Source organism: Astatotilapia calliptera, chromosome 3 (assembly GCF_964374335.1).
Source record: "Astatotilapia calliptera chromosome 3, fAstCal68.1, whole genome shotgun sequence".
NCBI classification, from domain to species: Eukaryota; Metazoa; Chordata; class Actinopteri; order Cichliformes; family Cichlidae; genus Astatotilapia; species Astatotilapia calliptera.
The window spans coordinates 70,555,001-70,579,492 of NC_137424.1; the positions used below are offsets into that span (position 1 = coordinate 70,555,001).

Here is a 24,492-nt window from a genome sequence, read left to right on the forward strand (position 1 = left end):
TCAGCCCAATTCTACTTTATCTGCATAACCCATCATACAAAATGTAATCAAATCAAATGGAAAAGTCTCTTTTTAAAACTTGTTTTATTAGTTTTAATCTTTTAACTTTATGCATCAAGCAAAAATTTAATTATATGCAACATTGTCTGACTTGAATAAATTAGTTTAACATTTAAACCTATTTTCTGCACATTCCAGCCGGCGCTAGCCGCAACCTGAACTCCCCTTCCACTGTTTATTAGCTCCTGTGTCACAGTGCTGACAGGTAAAAGCATATGCTTGGAACTCTGACACATTTCCCCAATGCAGCCGAGCTACGAAAGGAGCCCTGCTGGCCGCGTTAACCCACAAGCTGCGGGCAACACGTCAGGCAGGCTAACCGGCTGGAATGCTACTCGCATGCCGGCTAACGATAGCTGGCATGAACCATAGCATAATTCCCCACTGTTTATTCCCACAGTGTTAAGCAGGCCAACAGCGAACGTTTGGAATGCTGAAGCCGTATCCCCTCTGTGTTAACACATAGCAGCCGAGCTGCACAGTGCCAAGGCGACAGCGTATGCTTGAACGCTGAAGCCGTGTCCCTGCCGTGTTTCCACACTGTAGCTGAGCTACTCGCTAGCCGGCAGCTGCACAGCATGGTCCGACCACCGCATAAGCCTGTTTTTTTTTTTCGAGGCGATATGCCGGGGAAGGGGGACCAACATAGGGGAAGCAAGGGCCAACTAGGGGGAACCAAGCTAAGGGATACCAGGGGAATACCAGGGCTACCAGGGGACCTAGAAGGAAGAAATACATCGCCCACGAAAGATGCCGAAGCACGCTCCAATAGACGCGCACACACAGTACTCTCAAGGTAAGCACTCTTTTGCACACACACACAACAAGTGGAGATCAAATGATCACCGGTGTCACGTCTGCACAGCTGTTTTATATGTAAGTTGTGGAGCATAGCCGGGCGTGCCGGAGTGTCTTAAAGAAATATCCACACACCACGACCAAGGGGGGTCATACCCCGTACAACGAGGACCTCACTTGGAGCACACATACGGAATTCCTTATTAGTAAAGTGTGATATTATTCTGTTATTATATGTTACCTTATATATGTAATGAAAGTAGTTGAATTAGAATACTGCTGTAGATCATATTATACCCTTTAAAATAGAGTGTGTGATCTGTATGTAGTTTAGTTCTCATTATACTTTTGAGTTAACAGAACATATTCACATATTAGTTCATTAGATAAATGTGCATCACTCTGTATCCTTGATCTGCTGGGAATGTGTTACACTGTTTTCTTGACATGCTTAATTGTTGAATCATGAAGAGAAGGTTGTAAGCAGGAGACTCTGTGTCTAAAGACAGGGGAGCTAGACAGACCACATTCCACACCCCCACCTTACAGAAAGCAGAGAAACAACTGCCGAGGTCATAACTTAGGCGCTGTAACAGAGAAAAAATGTGATGTTTTGGCTTTTACGACTAGCTGGGGGCCACTAGAGACTATAAAAAGCTGAGCAACCCGTCACCATTTTGAGACATGTGCCTGACCCTCTGGTAGCATCTCTCCCGTCCGGACGTTGTAATGCTCTGACTGTTGAATTGTATGGAAATAAATGATTGTTGATTGAGCATTTATACACCGAGTATTGTCCCTCCTTCAGCCCAAAGATTCAAAGAACTGCGTGTTTTCAACAAAAGGCAGACAGCGCCTCTATCACCTGAGGCGTCTAAAGAGGTTTAAGATCTCCAAGAACATACAGAGGAGATTCTACACTGGTGTCATTGAGAGCATTTTGTGCAACAACATCATGGTGTGGTACGGGAACTGCACAGTACAGCAACAGAAAGCCCTGCAGAGGGTTGTGCGCACAGCTGAACGCACTATGGGAACACCTCTACCAGCACTGCAGGACATCTATGTTGAAAGGTGCAGTTCCCGGGCCATCAGGATCATTAGGGACTCCAGCCATCCAGCCCATAAATTGTTCAGGCTGCTGAGGTCAGGGAAACGCCTCTGTAGCCTGAAAACAAGAACAGAAAGGTTCAGGAGGAGTTTCTACCCACAAACAGTGAGACTCCTCAACCAAAAACGCAAACCGGATAATATGCTGGACAATCTCACACATAGTACATAATTCACACTTTACTTTTTTCTTTCCTGAATCTTATCTTATCTTATTTTATCATATACATTTGTACTTATGTAAATATGTTCATTTTTATAGTTTTCTTAGTTTAGTTTATTTTAGGTAAAAGTTTTTTCTAGTATGTTTCTCACAGTCGGGGGGAGTATTTTTTAGCCAGGAAAAACATTTCACTGTATGTTGTACTAGCTATAACTACATGTGACAAATAAATAAAGAATTGAGAATTGAGAAAACATATGGAATATGTAACGGTGTGAACGTGTTACTGCCCATCTCTGGTTGGCTGTGGCCCACAGTAGCCTGTGTTACTGTTTTTAATAAACAGCTGGTAACGTCTTGATGCATGCTCAATCGTCCAGGTAAGTAAATCCCCAAAAGTTTTTTTCTGTTCATCTGGACATAGCATTTTCATCGGGAGAAACGTTTTGTCACTCATCCAAGTGACTTCTTCAGTCTCAGCTGACTGCAGGTTTCCCAATCAGTACACTTGCATAATGACTGAAACCAGCCCACTGAAGGAACAATGGGCTGGGAGGTCAGTTCATAATCATAATTATGCAAATTCTCATGTCCATTGATCAACAACCACTGATCAAAGCTCACTGATCAATGGCCATGAGTACCGATTCTCCGAATCAAGGAGGGGGCCTAAGGGTACATCTTTCACCATCTTATAATGCTGTGATTGCAGCCATTCCCCAACTCTCTGTTAATGGTACTCATGGCCATTGATCAGTGGTCTGGCCACTTTGATGTCAATAAAACACTCCGCCGCCTCTGGTAGGAATTTTGTTGGGCCTGACATAGGCAGGATGTAGTGGACTTTTGCCACCAGCTGTACAACACTGAAGAGTCTCACAGCCAAATTATATGCTCAACTCCAACAGGGTGGATGTAGAGGGGGTGGGGATGGACATCCTGGGTCCATTCCCCTGCACAGAAAGGGGAAACCGCTATATCCTCACAGCTATGGACTATTTCACAAAGTGGCCAGAGGCATACAGCTTACCTGACCAAGAGGCCCAGACAATTCGAATGCTGTGGTCGAGGGGATGTTCAGCAGATTTGGGGTGGCTGAAGTAATTCACATGGACCAGGGCAGGAATTTTGAGTCCCGCGTGTTTGCGACCATGTTCAAGAAACTAGGCTCCCATAAGACCTATACAACATCCCTCTGACTACAGAGTGATGGACTCGTTGATGGATGACAGAGCAACTGGCGCTAATGACAGTTAAACATCAAAGTGACTCCATGTCGATGAAGGTTCTCAGTCATCCAGGTCATTGTAGTCCTAGGAGCTTGGAAAGAAAAGTGTCTGGACTTCTTTAAGTCGCTTGAAGACGTTTTACCTCCGAGAAACTTCTTAGGTTCTAGGGTGAAATGATGGAGAGTCCCAGATTTAAGCCCTGTGGGAGAATCTTCCAAAGAGGGACAATGGACCCTCTAATGATCCTCTACCTAATCAGACAAGTCAAGGTGTGAAAATGGGTGTAGGTCACAATCAGCCAAGGCTTCAGGTAAGGTCATTGGGAAACCTAGCCCCACCCTATCATGTGATTTCCTGAGGTCACATGGCCCAGTATGTGAGTGGGTGTTAAGGCGTCTGGGAAGGGATCTCAGAATCAGAATCAGAATCTTTATTGTCATTGTCACAGGTGCAACGAAATTAAAAATGGTCCCCGATCATTGCATCATCCCTAACGATATCAAAATATAAATAAAACAATAGAATTCAATAGTAAAATAAATAGAATACCTAAAGTGCTAATAAGAGGTATCAACAAACATTCACATACATTCCCACATACATGCTTCAGTCAGCGCATAGATTAATACGAGACTGGCGTGATTGGTGATTGGCAACAGTTCAAACAGGGAGTGACCAGGATGTGAGGTATCTTTTATGATGTTTTAGGCCTTTTTAAGACAGTGGGTGTTGTGTAGATCTTCCAGTGTGCAGAGGGCAGCCGGTGATCCATTAGAGTGCTTTCCTCTGAGCCACTGTGCAGCAAGTGTACCAGATGCATATGCAATAGGTTAGAACACTCTCAATGGTGGCTTTGTAGAAGGACACCAGCAGTCTCTGTGTGATGTTCTCCTGTGAATTCTCAGGAAGTACAGTCTCTGTACCTTTTTCAGTAGCTTGGAGGTGAAACTGGATTATAGATGGCATACAGGTGGTGTCATAAACCACCGCCTCTGTTGAAAAATGGTCAACTGACAGCGGACATAGATGGTTTCTTTTACTCCTCTTTCAAACAATCTGTCTTCTCTCCAAAATGTGAACATTGGCATCCTCGAAAGAGTGACCTTTGTCCTTTAGTTGCAGATGGACAGACGAGTCTTATCCTGTGGAGGTGGCTCTTCTATGTTGTGCCATGTTTTTATGAAGTGGCTGCTTGGTCTCTCCAATATAGAGGTCCGAGCATTCCTCGCTACACTGTACACCATACACGACATTGTTAAGTTTGTGTTTAGGAGTTTTGTCTCCTGGGATGAACCACTTTGCCTGAGTGTGTTGCTGGATCTGAAGTAAACTGGGGTGTTGTGCTTGGAGAAGACTCTCCTGAGTTTTTCCGATACACAAGCTACATAGGGGATGACAATGTTGTTGCATTTGTCTTTCTAATCCTCCCTAGTTGGTGTCTGATGTTCTTTTCTGTGAATCTTTGCTGTCTTGATGAAAGCCCAATTAGGATGTTTTAAGAGCGGGCTTTGTGTGTGTGAGCTTTCAGAAGCCCAGGGTTAATAATCAGGACCTACAAAACCGGGCAGAAAATGTTCCCTATGAGCCTGAAAGGAAAAAGAGGGAACACACACATGTTCCCTTAAAACATGAGGTTATCCCAATTGGGCTTTTAGCAAGTTTCCAAATGCCGTTTGTTATTGTGGAGAAACACCTACTAAAGAGAAGGGCCACCAGGCCAAAGCAAAGGTTTTGACTCAATCAGCGTTAACTTTGTGTTAAAATAAATTCATGAAGACAGCCGAAGGGTCAGGACTGCCAAAATGAATTAAATAAATACATCATTAAAGTTGATAATACTGATGATGTGCCCCTGGACACATCATCAGTGATGTAACCTGGGGTCATTGGGGGTTTCGTGTCTTTCAACAATCAGACCCCCTCTCCCAGGAGACCCAGCCAGGGTTGATCAAGCCCCAGCTTGTTACCTTGTTCTTAACTGAGCAGGTGCTCTTACTATGACTGATCCCACTTCAGATCAAATCCGCTACAGCCTACAGGACTTGATCGTGTTGCCAGCGATATTGTCCTTGGGCCAGGGCTTTTGGGCAGCAACTTAAAATGTGCTCCAGGGTTCCTCTGTTCTGACAGAGAAGACAGCCTGGTGTCTCTACTTTCCCCCAAGTGAAGAGATTTGATGGACTTGGTAGCACATCATATACTGCGTGAATCAGGAATTTTATCCGCTGGGGTTCTGCTTTCCACAGATCATTCCACGTGACCTTGCACTTGTAACCTTGGGTTGTGTTGCGTGGTTGAGAGGAGGCGGCAAAACACTTAGCAGGCTAGTCGGAAGAACACACACCCACGCTGGTATCGGTAATCCACGGTGGTTCTTTAATACGCCTTCTTCAACAACCATATAAAAGCCTGGCAGTGGCACAAACTGATGACACCATCAACCCTCGACCTGGATGTCTTAAAGGGACACCACACCATAGTGGCTTTTACACACTCTACAACTTGCTCCGATTTTGTCCAAGCCCCCTGCTGCCTCAATTGCACGCTGACTTCCCCTCAACTCCTGCTCGCACCTCCTCACGGATCAGCGACCGCCTATCTTTCCCCTGTGCCTTGTTGTAGTTAGGTGTTCTACTGCTACCCAAGCCCACTCTTCCCTGGGCCACTGTACCCACTATCACCCTTTGCTGCAGCCTTGATACTGTAATCTCAACAGCCTCAGCAGCCCTCCACTTCCACCCGGTCCTAACCTCTATTCCAGCCAGGGCAACCCGGGGGTCACTGGACTCCCAATATTGGAGCAGCTCCCTGGAACGGCTCACCATAAACTCCTTGCTTAGGCTGCTAAAGTGGAGCTTCAGCTTGTTGTTATGACCATACAGAGCGATGCTACTAAGGCTTCGAGGCAGACCCAACCACCTGCGCAGAAACCTGCTGATCCTCATCTCGAATCCTTCCACTGTTGAGATGAGAACTTTATAGACTAAGAGGGGACACAAAATCCGGGTTAGAATTTCTTGCTGATAAATCCAGGCTTTAAACTTGCCAGGAAGGCCAGATTTATCCACTGATGAGAGCCAGGCCTCCAGGTCTTCGTTGGTTGCTTGTATAATTAATTAAATGGGTCAATAATTAATTAAATGTGTTAATTAAATAAAAATTTAAATAAATAAATAATTGATTGATTGAATGTTTTAAATGAAATTAATGGCCATTTAATTAATTATTGTAATATTTGTATAATTAATTAATTCCAAATGTAATTAATTAATGAAAAAATAATTAAATATTTAAGGGTCTATTTAATGAATTCATTTTGTCACTCCTGGCCCTCCATGGCATACTATTTCCTGTAGTATCAGCTGTACCACTGTCTCTGTACAAATGAAGGAAGAGGACATCTTCAGAGGAAGAGGGCGGGCTTTACTTGGTGTCAGTAACAGAAATGAAAAGAAGCTCAAATGAGTGAGAAGGACGATGAAGGAAACATCTGTGCTGTGTCTGCTCTGTAAGTAGAATCTCTGTGTTTGTTTGAATTCTTGTACTTTGACTGTCTGCTCTCCTGATAACTGATGATGGAGGAGAAGACATGAAAAACAAATCAGGCTGAATTCAAGTGCAAAGCACCACGAGGACCAACTGCAGGTCTGAACTGACTCTTTAGCTTTGCTCAGGAGTCGAGGAAACACAGCAGGCAGTGAAAAGCTCAACTCATTCACTCATTATATCAACACAGCTACACAGTGGACACATGACTTTACTGTGTTATTTAATTACACTGAATATTTTGTAAATACCCACAGTATAGTCAGTGCAAATAAAATAATTATTTTAATTATTGCTGTTAAAACAATGTTGCTCATTTTCAGAGCTGCTTTTTAAAAATGCATGCCAAACTAGAGGTATGGGAAACAGAAGGTTCGTGAGATCTTTCAATAGTTGCTTTTCAGCATCTGCTGTTGAAATGATTGTAGTATTGGAGGCATCATAGCGGTCCAGTTGTTAGTGCTGTTTGTGTGGAGTTGTTCTTTATGTTCACCTCAAATCAACCTGAGTGTCATTTCTCTTTAGTTCTGATCTCACTGCTGAGCTGCTCAACAAACCAAGGTCAGTAACCTTCTTCTGTCACAGTTTAAACCTGATTAATGCTCACTGATATGACCTGATTCTGTTCAAGTAGTGATAATGTCATATGTCAGCACTCGAGATGTGATGCAGAGGAAAGTTTAACTGAAGGCTTTTTATCAGCACTTTATTGAGCTGATGAAAAACAGATTTTGACAAAAGCATATCATAATTTTAACGCTTACAGCTCATCTGACTGTGAGTCCTAGCAGCTCTCAGTTCTTTGAAGGAGACTTTGTGACTCTGAGCTGTGAGGAGGACGACAGCTCTGCTGGATGGACTCTGAGGAGAAACACAAGCAAACAACAGAGGACTCAGTGTGGAGATGTGTGGGGAACATCATTTAACTCTTCCTGTGACATTAGTTACATCGTTGAACGAGACAGTGGAGTTTACTGGTGTGAGTCCAGAGAGGGTCCCATCAGTAACATGGTTAACCTGACAGTCACTGGTAAGCTGAGTGTGTGGAGTTAGTGTTGATGAAGCTGTCTGTAAATGGATGAAATGCTGTAGTTTGTCTCTGTGTTGAGGTGGATCAGTGATCCTGCAGAGTCCTGTCCTCCCTGTGATGGAGGGAGATGGCGTCACTCTGCTCTGTAAAACAAAGACCACTCCCTCCAACCTCCCAGCTGCTTTCTATAAAGATGGCTCCCTCATCAGGAAGCAGCCTACAGGTCACATGACCATCCAGCATGTTTCCGGGTCTGATGAAGGCCTCTACAAGTGTGACATCAGCGGTCATGGAGAGTCTCCATCCAGCTGGATCACTGTCACAGGTGACACACTCACCTGTCTGTGTTTCTGCAGCTTTCAACATTCACAATGTGACGACAACTTAATGACTGTGTTTGCTTTATTTTAGGGGAAAACGCCACCACAACTCCACCTACATCCACACCTCCAGCTACATCCACAACTCCATCTACATCCACCTCTGCTGCTGTTCTCTCTGTGTTGTCATTTGTTGGATCATTCTTTTTTGTGCTTCTACTGGTGTTACTGGTTCTGCTGGTGAGACGATATGTTCACAGGAAACTCGAAGGTGAGTCTCAGGGTTGTTCATTTTAAAAACAGGAAGGATCATGTAGACATCATTTGGAGTTGGAGATCATTTTAAATTCCTTCTCAGCGTCTTTATTTAAATTCTTAGTCTGACTTTAATAAAGTTAATAATTTTGTAGTTTCTGTGACATCCTAATGTGTTGAAGCTTCAGCCTGATGATGAACGCTTACAGCTCTGTGAGTGTGGTTGGTCACTTATGCCTGTATTTCCTATATTTTATGCATCAAAAACTTTTCCCGGCTTCTCTGCTCTCTCTGTTCCTCCTGATGAACGCAAAACTGAATTTAACAACCAAAATCATATTTTTTTAGTCTTTCTCCTAAAACACCCGGTAAACGTTACTTTCAAACTGAACAAAATTAATTTGTTAATGTTTTTTGTCTTTAGCAAAATTTTGTGTGAGTCACAGCAACCTGCAGTGTGTTTTCATGATAATGAAGAATCAACATCACCTCTTCATAACACCAGCTACATATACTCAGAAGCACAAGACACTTCTCTTTTGGCTAATAATAGTGTTCATGCTGTGAGAACATGTTTGCTTTGAGCTTTGTGGTGAAGCGCGTCAGTGTGGAAAAAAATGGCAACATTGTGGTCGTTTACTTTTCTTGTTCTCAGAGGCACCTCGCTGTTCTGTGTGCTCGTTGGCAAAACCTGCATAAAAGTAATTAATATCACAGCACTGTTGCAGTTGTAACTGCAATAATTAAATGTATTTTATTCTGCAGAGAGTGAAGCAGCTGCAGTTGATTCATCTGTGAGAACTGAATATGTCAGTTATTTACCAAACACCATCAGAACATGGTCCAGGTACAGCTGCTCTTTATCTTTCACTTTAGACAGAGACATGCTAGCTGCTCACCCTGTTTCCATTCACCATGCTAAGCTAAGCTAACCACATCAGGACTCCAGCTCAGAGCTCTGACTTGTGAATCAGATTTCTCATCACTGTCACAAACAAAATCCCCTTTTGCATTTTGTCAGACTTGGGGACCACAATGTTTTTTTGTAGCTATTTCCATTGCTGGGTTTCAAAAATGGCAAGATGCTCTCGTGACTCATCGAGGGACGCCGCTTACCATCCAATCGGTGGCATGCAGTTTGTTGACATGAGATTTTCAGTTCGCCTTGGATAGTGTCACAGTTAAGTAGATACTAAAAAAGTACCTGTCAAGAGATGTATTCTGAAACACTTCTTCAGCAGAGAATCAGAGAGGAGAAACACACAGGTTTTCTTGATAGCAAGGGCAGCAACCAGAGCATTCGCACATGAGTGAGGGCTCAGAGCTCTCAAGAGTAGCAAACCGTCCAGCTCCCGTTAGACAGGAAGTAATGAGAAGTAGCACTTCCGGTAGGATGTCAAAATAAAATGAACAGTGTGCCAGAAACAAATAAAGATTCCATGAACTTATATAACATTACATAACATGAGGGGCGACTCTTAAGAAGCCAGAACATAATGAATTACAGTAGTCCAGCCTGGAAGTAATAAATGCATGAACTAGTTTTTCAACATCACTCCGAGACAAGATATTTCTAATTTTAGAGATGTTGCACAAATGTAAGAAAGCAGTCTTACATATTTGTTTAATATGTGCGTTGAAGGACATGTCCTGGTCAAAAATGACTCCAAGGTTCCTCACAGCGTTACTGGAGGCCAAGGTAATGCCATCCAGCGTAAGAATCTGGTTAGATACCATATTTCTAAGCTTTTCAGGGCCGAGTACAATAACCTCAGTTTTATCTGAATTAAGAAGCAGAAAGTTAGCGGCCATCCAGGTCTTTATGTCTTCAAGACATTCCTGCAGTTTAACTAATTGGTGTGTGTTATCTGGCTTCACGGATAGATAGAGCTGGGTGTCATCTGCATAGCAGTGTAAATGTATGCTATGTCTTCTAATGATGCTGCCTAAGGGAAGCATGTATAATGTAAACAGAATTGGTCCTAGCACCGAACCCTGTGGAACTCCATAATTAACCTCAGTGTGTGAAGAGGACTCTCCATTTACATGTACAAATTGGAGTCTATTAGATAGATATGATACAAACCACTGCAGTGCAGTACCTGTAATACCTACAGCATGTTCTAATAGCTCTAATAGGATATTATGGTCGACAGCAGAGATGGGCAGTAACGCGTTACTTGTAACGCGTTACTGTAATCTGATTACTTTTTTCAAGTAACGAGTAAAGTAAGGGATTACTATTGCAAAAACGGTAATTGGATTACGGTTACTTTCCCGTAGGAACGCTGCGTTACTGCGTTACTAAAACCGTGATTTTTTGCGAGAATGTCTCACGACAGTGACGTAAGCAAGTGCGCCGTTAGTGACAACAGCTGTGTGCAGAGCAACAATGGATCATATGATTGTGGGAGAGAGTATGAGCGTGCAGCGTTTAAAGCGTGGAAGTACTGACCTTACTTTGAGTTTGATTCCATAAAAAGTGACAAAAACATTAGCGTCCATCGTGCGTGGGAAGAAAACTTCTTTTTACAGCGAAAAAAACCCCTAAACTTCCAAGCAAGCACCGAGTGTGCTATGACGTAATGGGAAATTCACAGAGAAACTCGCGGATTCTTCAACTGACCGCGGCACACCTGCACCAGAGTAAACCTCCGCCTACCGCAGTCCTGCTTTACAGGTGAAAATAGAGCAACAGGACCGCTGAGTCTTTGACTTTATTTATTTTCTGCTGTGTTTTACTTGCATCTATTTGAAAGAGTGAGTGTAAACACAAAAAATATTTTATTTTATGTGCTGGAATGTGTAGAAAATAAGTTTAAATGTTAAACTAATTTATTCAAGTCAGAGAATGTTGCATATAATTAAATTTTTGCTTGATGCATAAAGTTAAAAGATTAAAACTGATAAAACAAGTTAAAAAAAAGAGACTCTTCCATTTGATTACATTTTGTATGATGGATTATGTAGAAAAAGTAGAATTGGGCTGAAAGATCTATCGCTTTATCACCTATTCAGGTTGTAAATCGTGTTTTTAAAAAGTAACTAAGTAACTAAGTAATTAATTACTTTTGAAAATAAGTAATCAGTAAAGTAATGGGATTACTTTTTGGGGGAAGTAATCAGTAATTAGTTACTGATTACTTTTTTCAAGTAACTTGACCAACACTGGTCAACAGTATCGAACGCTGCACTGAGGTCTAGCAGGACAAGCACAGAGATGAGTCCACTGTCAGAGGCCATAAGAAGATCATTTGTTACTTTCACTAAAGCTGTTTCTGTGCTGTGCTGAGCTCTGAAACCTGACTGAAACTCTTCAAATAAACCATTCCTCTGCAGATGATCTGTTAGCTGTTTGACAACTACTCTTTCAAGGATTTTTGATATGAAAGGAAGGTTGGAGATTGGCCTATAATTAGCTAAGACTGCTGGGTCTAGAGATGGCTTTTTGAGTAAAGGTTTAACTACAGCTAGCTTGAAGGCCTGTGGTACATAGCCGATTATTAGAGATAGGTTGATCATATTTAAGAGTGAAGAATTAATTAATGGCAGGACTTCTTTGAGCAGTTTTGTAGGAATGGGGTCTAAAAGACACGTTGATGGTTTGGAGGAAGTAATTATTGAAGTTAACTCAGAAAGATCAATTGGAGAAAAAGAGTCTAAATGAATATCAATGGTACTAAAAGTAGCTGTAGATAATATTACATCTGTGGGATGATTATTGGTAATTTTGTCTCTAATGATTAAAATTTTATTTGTGAAGAAATTCATGAAGTCATTACTAGTTAACGTTAAAAGGATGGTTGGCTCAACAGTGCTCTGGCTTTTTGTCAGCCTGGCTACAGTGCTGAAGAGAAACCTGGGGTTGTTCTTATTTTCTTCAATCAGTGATGAATAGTAAGATGTTCTGGCTTTGCGGAGAGCTTTCTTATAAAGCAGCAAACTATTTCTCCAGGCTAAATGATGATCCTCTAGATTTGTGACACGCCATTTCCTCTCCAGCTTACGAGTCCTCTGCTTTAGGGTACGTGTTTGAGAATTATACCACGGAGTCAGGTACTTCTGATTAGAGACCTCAGTTTTCACAGGAGCTACAGTGTCCAGTCGTACGTAGTGAGAATGTAAAATTATTAACAAGATAATCGACCTCTGTTGGAGTAGCGTTCAGATAGCTGCTCTGCTCTATGTTGGTACAGGGCATTGAAGATGATAACAGTGGGTGGATTATATTCTTAAACTTAGTTACAGCACTTTCAGAAAGACATCTACTTTGATAAAGTCTACTCTCCACCGCTGTGTAATCAATTATTGTAAATGTAAATGTTATCAGGAAATGATCAGACAGGAGAGGGTTTTCAGGAAACACTGTTAAATGTTCAGTTTCTATGCCATATGTTAAAACAAGATCTAGAGTGTGATTAAAGTGGTGGGTGGGTTCTTTTACATTTTGAGAGAAACCAATTGAGTCTAATAACAGACTAAATGCCATGTTGAGGCTGTCATTTTTAGCATCTACATGGATGTTAAAATCACCCACAATAATTATTTTATCTGAGCTCAGAACTAAATTAGATATAAAGTCTGAGAAATCAGACAGAAACTCTGTGTAAGGCCCAGGTGGACGATAGATGATAACAAGTAAGACTGGTTTCTGAGTTTTATAACTAGGGTGGACAAGGCTAAGTATCAGGCTTTCAAATGAATTAAAAGTAACTGTGAGCGTAAAGTTCAGGCTGCAGACTACACTAAACACATCTGAAGCTGAGAGAAAGAAACACTAAACCACAGTAGAAGAAATCATGTGATCAAGGTTAAAGATCAGCACAGATCTGTGGGCTGTTCGAAGAAGCAGTTAAAGTGTGAGCAGTATGGAAGCTCTGTGATTTGTATCTGAGCTGGTTCCCAGTAAAGTCTGAACTGGGACTGTGTGTGATGCAGAGAGGTGGAGATTGGAGTTCTTTACTGAACTACAAAGCTTGTAATCATGTTTCCTGTTGTTTTAACTTATTGTGTTTGTGTTCAGACTTTAAACCAGAGCCAGATGTCGTCTACTCTTCACTGAAGTAGTACACCAGTCCAACCACTGATGTCCAGCTGCTGGCCTCTAACTGGTCCCCCCAGCACCTCAGACCAGAGGACATCCACATGCTAACAAGACTTCTGTGGGTTTCACAAAGGGAAAACTGGACTTCTGGTTTGGTTCTGGCCTAACAACACACACGTTTCTTAACTGAAGAAAACAAAGAATAAAGACTAAACCACAACCTCAGCCTAAAAACAACCGGAGCATCAACCAGTGTCTTTAAATCTTCATTTATTTGTGTTTGAGACTGAAGAGTTTTGCCTCTTTGTTTCCTCAGTCAGCTAGAAACCAACCAGCAGCCACTGGCATGGTGAAAAAGTTTTATAACTGTTTCACTTATTTATTTGTATCACTTTCACCTCTTCTTAAAGTCAATAAAGAGTTGTTTTTTTTTCTACTGATGGCATGAGTATGAAAATCTTTGGGTTGCTATTGTTACAGAATCATCTTGATCACAAACTATGCCACCACTGAACTAAAACACAACATAAAATCGGGTATATGGGTAAAGGAGAGACATGAAATGATCATGAACGATCATGTCCAATTTAGCTTTGGAGACTACAGTCCTGACTTTAGCCATATTTCTTAAATCGAAAAAGCAAATAGGTCACAACCTTGATGTGAGCATCAAAAGTCAAATATTGGTCCAAAAAATAACCAGAGTCTGAGCAGCAGCTTTTACCATGGATGAGAAAGAACCCAGATGTGAACAGTGTTCTTCAATAGTTGACTTTAGTTTCCACAAAGCATCATGCTTTATTCATTCCTCCTTCACTTGGGAAACATTCATAGTGACTCAGTCTGTAGTGTTTTAGTGTCTGATAAACTACGAACTAATGAACATGTGAATCACACTGGACTTCCTGAACTAGCTCAGCTCACAGCTCCTTCCATTAACCCTTTAAAACTGATCGGAGCGGGCACGCTCTGTTTTGCATAACTATTTTAAAATCCCGGTAGCACTGCAACGGCGTAAGCTAGCGCAAAAAATTTTTTTGCATATGAAACCGGAGGAGTTGTACTTACATCTTATGCCATCAGCTTGTCCTAGGTCACGGTTTCCTTCCACATATAGCTTTGCAAAAACTGCATAAAAAGCACTTGCAGCAACAAAAACATAATATTCCAGAAACACGCTTTGCCGTTCCAATCAGCTGTTCATAACACTTCCTATGTTGGAATAGACGTCAGCGCGAACTTTCACATGTCCGCCATGACCTGCCTAAAACCGGAAGTGATGTCATTTTTGCGGAAATGTAGTCTTTTTTACCATCAGGGCCTCAGGGCCTATACTGGTGTTTTTAAAAGTTATGTTTTCTGGGATGCTTAGGACTCATATTGCACTGCTGGAAATAGTTTATTTTGATGCATATGCTGCTTTTTTGCAAATTTGTACTATAATATTTATTTTCGTTTTTCCTGCAGTGTATAAAAATTGGTGTATTTCAAAATTAAACTATGAAGACACTCAAAATAAATTTTCTGTGGTGGGAAACTATTTTGTGCAACTTTTTTGTATTTAGGGTTTTGAGGGATAAGCCTCTTAAATTTCTCTAACTAGAAATATATGTTAAAAAAACAAAAACGATTTTAAATTTTTTTGTAGTTTATTGCACTTTTTGCAATTTATGTAATTACTGTGCACTTAATGCAGACATATTATTGAAATTTGCGCTATAATGGTTGTATTGATGTATAGCAACTTGAAATGCTCCCAAAAATGGCTCCACAGCATGTAAAAATATAATATAAGCTCTGGCGGACTTGGTTCTATGGTAGGTCTTATATCCAACAATGATGAGACAAACTATAGGACAGAGGTGCAACAACTAGAGTCATGGTGCCACGACAATATCTTGGTCTTAAACACCAAAAAGACCAAGGAGATCATTGTAGATTTCCGGAAGAGGGGTCATAACAACCATCTGCCTCTCTTCATTGGCAGTGAGGCGGTGGAGAGGGTGAGCAGTTTTAAATTCTTGGGGGTAACTGTGACCGAGGACCTGTCCTGGGGCAACCATATCACCTCAGTTGTACGGAAGGCCCAACAGCGCCTCTACTACCTGAGGAGACTGCGGAGCGCACACATTCCCAGATCTCTGATGTTGAACTTCTACAACTGTGCCATCAGCAGCGTTCTGACGTATGGATTTCTAGTGTGGTTCCCCAGCTGCACCAAGGCCGATCAGCAAGCACTCCAGCGGGTGGTGAAGGAAGCTGGCAGAATTATTGGAAGTCTGCCAGAGATCAGTAATATCTTCCCCACTCGCTGTCTGAGGAGGGTGCACAGTATCCTGCGGGACCAACATCACCCTGCGCGCCACCTTTTCCATCTGCTGCCCTCAGGGAGAAGGTACAGGTCTATACAGGCCAGAACATCCAGACTGGCCAACAGCCTGTATCCACAGGCTGTGAGGCTCCTGAACTCTCTGCCCCCCTCTCACGGACAATAACCATATCCAACTTCTTAATAGCAATGAACTGGTCTGCATTGGTGCATCATATCTTTATTCTCTTCCCCCTCCTGCCCCCCCCCCCCCTCTTTCTTAAATAGATAACTATCATATCTGATATCATATCTCACAGTACAATAATATTGAATGGGTTGCATTGTTGTATTTTGTCATGTTTCTCAGGTCTTTGTCTGAATTTCTACAAACATTATTGCTAAGGATTGTCTTATTGCATTGGAGTCACACTGGGTTAAATATGTACACTTGGGTTTTAAGGGGTATTTATTATTTTCTTCTTTTTTTTGGGTTGTATGGAAGCCCCAAACGCAATTTCATTGTTCTTGACAATGACAATAAATAAATAAATACTAAATACTAAAAAAATACTTAAAGGGTTAAACATGTCAGTGAATAAAGTATTTATCTGCAATTATTGACTCTGAGCAAACAATCTTGGTATCAAAATAAAATTTCATCAGAGGTGTAAATATTAAAGCAGATGTTACTATGTAGAAATCACAGAGGCTGGAACATAGACAAATATGAAGTTTTTCCTCACCTTTCCTTTTTTGTAGTTTATAGCAACCCCATTTGTAAATATGCTACTGTATCCTAAGCAGTGTTGGGTGTAACACCTTACTAAGTTAACTAAGTTACTGTCCTTTATAAGGCATCAAGATGGCGCCAGTGTGTACGGCTTGCCGTCTGATTCTGTTTGTACTAGTGTTTTATTTTTACTTTGTTTTAAAACATGCTAACTCTCTGCTTGTATATGATCGTCAAATGCTGCTGCTATAAGATCCTCTCAGTTAAAAACTCTTTATTGCAATCGTGGATATCAGGGAACCTTCTCCCCACCACTCCTGTCAGGAGTTCCAGCTTGTCTCCGTTGCATTCCGGCGCTACCTCAACTGAGAGGGCGCCGTAGACGCCGTGGGAATTGCAGTGGCTTATTGGTGAGAATGAAGGCTACCTGGACACAATTTCGAAAAATACCTCACCCTATCCCAACTGGATTTGACCGCGTCAACTACTGGCACTCTCTGGACACGGCTTACACCTACCTGACACCTGTTGTCGGGCTTACGACAATAACCCCACGCCAGCGTGACTGACTTGACTGACTCATATTCTAGTTTTGAACTTCTGGCGTTTGAATTGGGGCATCCCCGCCCGACACTCGTTGCAGCTGTATACAGACCTCCAAAATACCACAAGGATTTTACCCAAGACTTTTCTTTTTTTTTTTTTTTCTGGCCTGTCCCGTTTGGCTCTTTTGCCCTCAGAATTGTTGTCTAAAGGCAAAGAAAGATGCCCAACGGATTTACTTTACCAAACTGACCATCCCAGCCTTGCCGTAATGGTCCATTTGATTCACCTTTTATTGTTTATTTTATTTTCACTTACTGAATACGGGACAGACTTGACTGGGGGAAAGAAGGGGAGAAAGAAAGAGGGAAAGAGAAACAGCTGAGAAGAGGGACGGGGGAGAAGGGCAAAAGACAAAAACCAACAGAACGGGCAGAGAAAAAAAATGCATATATCAATCACCTGGATCACCTGTTGAGAAAGAAAAAAGAAAGCAAGCAGAAGAGAACAAGAGTAATAGAATAAACAACATCACAATGATATATGGGAATATGACAGTAAATACTAAATGTTAAACATTATTGTGCAGCACATAAGATCAACAGAACACAGTGTGCTTTGAGGTAGGAGCCAAAAAGGGTGTAGTTTGTGGGTGTGATCACCCGTGTGTACACCTGTGAGCATGGACGCGCTTGTTTTTTGTTTTTTAAAAGGTTCCTTCATGTAATAATCTGCTAGAGGGTGTGGGGGGGCCACAGCCCCGTCCTCCAGGGCGTGAAGCAGGTGTGGAGGAGATCAAAACTCCAGACATCCAGAGGCCCCCAGAACACAAGAGACCAAGGAAGACCAACAGAGGGGCAGCTGCGCCACTGTCCCGGAAAGAGCTGAGGAGAGTCACAGATGAGGGCTCACTCAGCAGCCGTGGAGCAGAAGCCAGGGGGAGTTGCAGTGACGCGCCCGTGAGCTCCGCCGGCAGCCAGCTGCGCCTGAGTGACCGAGCCCCAGGCCGAGAGGCCGGGGGCACCCCACCTCCGAAGTGGCCCGAGCGAGCCCCAGGCTCCAGGCCCCGATAAGCGGCCGCCAAGGAGTGAGCCGGTGTGTACCTGGACGGCCATCCCCGGACACAAAGAACCACCAACGCACCGATGTCTGAGGGGGTCCGCCACTGGCAGGGGAAGTGGTGGTAGGGGGAGATAGGCCTCCAAACCTTGGAGGGCCTGAGATGTCCCCAGAGAGGTGATGCCTGACACCCAACCTGACATATACAGTGGGGCAAAAAAGTATTTAGTCAGCCACCGATTGTGCAAGTTCCCCCACCTAAAATGATGACAGAGGTCAGTAATTTGCACCAGAGGTACACTTCAACTGTGAGAGACAGAATGTGAAAAAAAAATCCATGACTCCACATGGTAGGATTTGTAAAGAATTTATTCGTAAATCAGGGTGGAAAATAAGTATTTGGTCAATAACAAAAATACAACTCAATTCTTTGTAACATAACCTTTGTTGGCAATAACAGAGGTCAAACGTTTACTATAGGTCTTTACCAGGTTTGCACACACAGTAGCTGGTATTTTGGCCCATTCCTCCATGCAGATCTTCTCGAGAGCAGTGATGTTTTGGGGCTGACTTTCAACTCCCGCCACAGATTTTCTATGGGGTTGAGGTCTGGAGACTGGCTAGGCCACTCCAGGACTTTCAAATGCTTCTTACGGAGCCACTCCTTTGTTGCCCGGGCGGTGTGTTTTGGATCATTGTCATGTTGGAAGACCCAGCCTCGTTTCATCTTCAAAGTTCTCACTGATGGAAGGTGGTTTTGGCTCAAAATCTCACGATACATGGCCCCATTCATTCTGTCCTTAACACGGATCAGTCGTCCTGTCCCCTTGGCAGAAAAACAGCCCCATAGCATGATGTTTCCACCCCCATGCTTCACAGTAGGTATGGTGTTCTTGGGATGCAACTCAGTATTCGTCTTCCTCCAAACACGACGAGTTGAGTTTATACCAAAAAGTTCTACTTTGGTTTCATCTGACCACATGAAATTCTCCCAATCCTCTGCTGTATCATCCATGTGCTCTCTGGCAAACTTCAGACGGGCCTGGACATGCACTGGCTTCAGCAGCGGAACACGTCTGGCACTGCGGGATTTGATTCCCTGCCGTTGTAGTGTGTTACTGATGGTGACCTTTGTTACTTTGGTCCCAGCTCTCTGCAGGTCATTCACCAGGTCCCCCCGTGTGGTTCTGGGATCTTTGCTCACCGTTCTCATCATCATTTTGACCCCACGGGATGAGATCTTGCGTGGAGCCCCAGATCGAGGGAGATTATCAGTGGTCTTGTATGTCTTCCATTTTCTGATGATTGCTGCCACAGTTGATTTTTTCACACCAAGCTGCTTGCCTATTGTAGATTCACTCTTCCCAGTCTGGTGCAGGTCTACAATACTTTTCCTGGTGTCCTTCGAAAGCTCTTTGGTCTTGGCCATGGCGGAGTTTGGAGTCTGACTGTTTGAGGCTGTGGACAGGTGTCTTTTATACAGATGATGAGTTCAAACAGGTGCCATTCATACAGGTAACGAGTGGGGGACAGAAAAGCGTCTTACAGAAGACGTTACAGGTCTGTGAGAGCCAGAGATTTTCCATGTTTGAGGTGACCAAATACTTATTTTCCACCCTGATTTACGAATAAATTCTTTACAAATCCTACCATGTGAATTCATGGATTTTTTTTTCACATTCTGTCTCTCACAGTTGAAGTGTACCTCTGGTGCAAATTACTGACCTCTGTCATCATTTTAAGTGGGGGAACTTGCACAATCGGTGGCTGACTAAATACTTTTTTGCCCCACTGTAGACACAGAAATACAGGCACACACAGATACAAACATCCATTCCCACCCTCATGCTCTCATATGCACTTACTCCACACTCAACCAACGTGGAGACAGACATAAAGAGACGTTGTACACACGATCACACTCCCCAAGCGTACTCTACAAACCGGGTCTAGGTGCCCCCGCCCCTGGAGGGGGGAACTGCACCCAGACCCAGGTGGTGTTTCCCTTTTCCCTGCGGTGGGGGGAGGCAGACCGCCCCGACTCCGCAGCAGCAGGAAGGCTCCACACTCCAGACCGCAGTCGGACGGCCAACTCCTCCTCCTAGTCCTAGCCCCCCTGCTCCAGCAGGTCGCAGAGAATGGGGGTGAGAGAAGACTCCAAACCTCCCTCCACCCGCTCGTTGTAATGTTGATGCATGTGTGTTCTAAGGTGCATTTAAAACCCAGGAGGGCTTGGAGCTACCTGCCAGAGAGCAGCAGGTAAGCGCATGGTCCCTCCTGCTAGCCCTCAATGTCTACGTGTATTTAAAATTGAGAGGTGGGCAACGATGCCAGTGGTGGGGTGTACACCCTGATTACCCAAGACTTTTCAAACTTCTTAGCTGGAACTGTGCCAAGCTACAATCGAATCTTAATCGTTGGAGATTTTAATATTCATGTCTGTTGTACCTCTAATTCACTGGCCAGAGACTTTTTAAGCTTGATAGACTCCTTCAGTCTTGTTCAACTTGTGTCAGGGCCAACCCAGAAACAGGGTCATACATTGGATCTTGTGCTGTCTCTAGGGTTACCGGTCCTAAACATGGAAATATGTGATGCTGTTTTTTCTGATCACTGCCCTGTTGTGTTTGACATACTTTTATCTCTCCGCCATTTTACACCTCTTATTTCAACACGTCATTGTCATGTTTTTAACCCATCTACAACAGAACAATTTTCTATTGCTTTTAGAAAAGTTTTAAGATCTCCCCTTGGCTTTTGTACCGAGGAAATGACAGTTAATTTCTATGATAAATGCAAAACTGTCCTTGATGAGGTCGCTCCTTTTAAAACTATAAGTTCGAAACCACGACCAGACCCATGGATAAATAAGGCCACTCGTTCAGCCAGATGAGAGTGCAGGAAGGCTGAACGTAAGTGGAAAAAAGATGGGCTGCAGGTGTCCTTTCTCATGTTGAGAGACAGTCTGTACAGGTATCAGGACATTGTTAAAGCAGAAAAGTCAAGGTTTCTTTCTAATGTTATTGAGAATAGCTCCAATAATCCTCGGGTTCTTTTTTCAATTATTGACTCTGCCCTGAATATTTCCCCAGCTTCTTGTATTAATAGTTCCTCAGACACCTGTGAAAGGTTCTTGCAGTTTTTTATCAATAAGATAAAACAGCTTCGATCTATGATCGCCCTGCCTTCACATGACGTGTCTAAAATATTCACCTGCTCTGCTGTTTTTGATCAGTTTGAGCCTGTGTGTCTTGATCAGGTGGAGGAAGTATGTAGTGGCACAAAGACATCATCGTGTCCAAATGACATTATTCCAACACATCTTCTAAAAAAGATTTTTAAGGTTGTCAGTTCTGACATTTTAGCTATTTTTAATAGCAGCCTTAGCTCAGGTGTTGTGCCAGCCTGTTTTAAACATGCTGTTGTACAGCCTGTACTTAAAAAACCTAATCTTGACTCCTCCGTCCTCACTAACTTCAGGCCTATTTCAAAGCTCCCCTTCCTGTCGAAAATTTTGGAAAAGATTGTGTTTGTTCAGCTGCAATCTTTTCTAAATGGACACAATGTTCTCGAGAGGTTTCAGTCTGGTTTTAAAACTCTTCATAGCACAGAAACTGCACTTTTAAAAGTTCTTAATGATCTTTTATTAGCCACTGACTCAGGTGACTCAGCTGTACTTCTGCTTTTAGATCTGACCGCAGCCTTCGATACTGTTGACCACAGCATTTTAATCTCACGGTTGGAGCATTGTGGTGTAAAGGGCACCCCATTAGAGTGGTTCAGGTCATACCTGTCTGACAGGACCTTCTCTGTGAGTTTTGGCGATTTTATCTCTTCCTCAGCTCCCCTTACTTGTGGTGTTCCCCAGGGATCTATACTGGGGCCAATATTGTTCTCTATTTATATGCTGCCTTTAGGTCTAATTTTTAGAAAATATAACATTTGTTTTCATTCATATGCCGATGATACTCAGATCTATCTTCAATTGAAGGGAAACAGTCCTGCCTCACTAGAACCCTTACTTCAGTGTCTCGGTGAAGACAAATCCTGGATGGCCTCTAATTTCCTTAACTTCAATGAGAACAAAACCGAAGTGATCATTTTTGGACCAAGCGGCAATCCCAACACTTCTAATTTTAACCTGCACAGTCTTGAGCCTTTTGTCAAATCACATGCCAAAAATTTGGGGGTTATATTTGACAGCAATTTCACCTTTGAAAAACAAATTAGCTCAGTCGTACAGCGGTCTTTCTTCAAACTGAGGCTTTTATCTAAGGTGAGATCATTTTTATCTTTTAAAAACTTTGAACGAGCGATTCATGCTTTTATTATATCCCAGCTGGACTATTGTAACTCCTTATACGCTGGAGTCAGCCAGACCTGCCTGGCAAGGCTGCAGTTGGTCCAGAATGCTGCAGCTCGTCTTCTGACACGTACTAAAAGATGTGAACACATTTCCCCGGTACTTGCCTCCCTTCATTGGCTCCCTGTCCGCTTCAGAATTAATTTTAAAATTTTATTGTTGACTTACAAAGCCCTGAATGGACAGGCTCCCGGGTATTTGTCTGACCTCTTGCAGACTTATACCCCCCTTAGATCTCTTAGATCAAGTGATCATTGCTTTTAGCTGTACCAAGGTCGAGGCTGGTTCATAGAGGTGATCGAGCATTTGCAGTCGTAGCGCCTAAGCTGCGGAATAATTTACCCCTATACATCAGACAGGCTCATACTGTCAATCTTTTTAAATCTTATCTTAAAACGCATTTTTATTTACTGGCTTTTAATACAGCATGAGAGTTATTTATTTCCACTGAAAAAGTAGAGTAACTGAGTACTGTTCATTTTTAGATATTTTAATTACAGTTACTTACAATGTACTTGTGTTACATTGTAAAATAATTAAACTCGATGAATATCATTCTTTAATTTCAATAATTTATCTTCTAAAGGTAAAAATAAACTCTGCCGCTTTAAAATCGCTGTAGTGCAGGTGCGCGTCATTGGGCTAGTGTTTCTAGATGTCAAGAAAGCATATGATATGTTATAGAAAAAAGCATTATTTTTTTGTGATCAACATTTTATTGATTTACAACGGGGGTTTGTGTGTGTGTGTGTGGGGGGGGGGGGGGGCGCAGACATGTACAGTACAACTGTAAACTGCAGTAGCAAAGCAAACATTGGTCACAAGGCATGGGGACAGGAAAGAAAAAAAGAGAGAAGGATTATTGATTAAAATGAAACAGGTGGGGATCAAGGGTAAAATGTTTCAGTGGATAAGACATTTCTTACAGAAGTATTAGTGCTAGAAAGGGGAAAGAATTAAGTGCAAATTATCAAGTAGAATTTGTACCCCTTAAGGGAGTTAGTCTAGTTTTATAACAATGATCAATTATACTTTTAGCAATAAAAAAAAAGTCTGTGGGTGTCTCACCTTGCGCAGATAAATGTGTTATTTGGAAGAGGAGAAGAAATATAGGATGCATCAAAGCCAACTTACAGGAGGCATTACACAATGTAGAATCTTGGGCCTCAGAACTGGGCTTTAGATTTTCTTTATCCAAAACAAGGGGAATCATCTTTACATATAAGGAATACAGTCTTCATATTAATCTTAAATTATATGAGAATGCTATAGAAAGAAAAAATCATTTTAAATATTTGGGAATCTGCTTTAGCAGTAAACATATGCACAACAAGATGTAAAAGGATTTTAAATATATTTAGATGACTGAGGGCCAGAGAATGGGGTGCAGATAAAATGCCATTAAAGTCTATCCACACAGGGATAATCAGATCAATTCTTGATTATGGATCTACCATTTATGGTTCAGCTTTAAAGATTTTACTAAGGAAATTAGATACAATTCATCATCAAGCCTTAAGACTCCAATTTCTGTGTTACAGGCTGAGATCATGTCAACCTTGTCAAAAACAAAGAAAAACGAAACAGCTCAGTAGTTTGGTTGGATAATTCAGGATAAGTAAACAGAAACAGCTATAAGGAACATTATGATCCGTCCCACCATTGCTATTTCTGTTGTTCCGCCATGGATCCTTGGACATGTTACTGCCTAGATAGCTACACAGTAAAGAGGTGAGTAAATATATAAAAAAGTGAATATTCAGTATATGTCAGAATCTTAACAGATGCTTATAAAACACTTGATATTAAGGTTATCTGTTGTTATTCCAGATTTAAATATTACGAAAAATGGAAGAATGACAGTTAATTTAGCAGTTTAAGCAGGAAAACTAATGGCAAATCTGATGGCACTAGATTGGGCAGAGGAAGTC

General features: G+C 42.2%; 1 protein-coding gene and 1 long non-coding RNA gene across 2 annotated transcripts in view; both read left to right on the forward strand.

The window, feature by feature from the left end:
- LOC145425734 (coxsackievirus and adenovirus receptor-like) overlaps positions 1–24,492 on the forward strand; it is a 312,252-nt gene that overhangs the window by 200,047 nt on the left and 87,713 nt on the right. The window lies entirely within an intron of this gene.
- On the forward strand, positions 8,352–13,995 carry LOC145425765 (uncharacterized). The gene is made up of 3 exons (XR_013906506.1): positions 8,352–8,527; positions 9,277–9,358; positions 13,535–13,995. It is a non-coding gene; the product is annotated as an uncharacterized LOC145425765 (long non-coding RNA).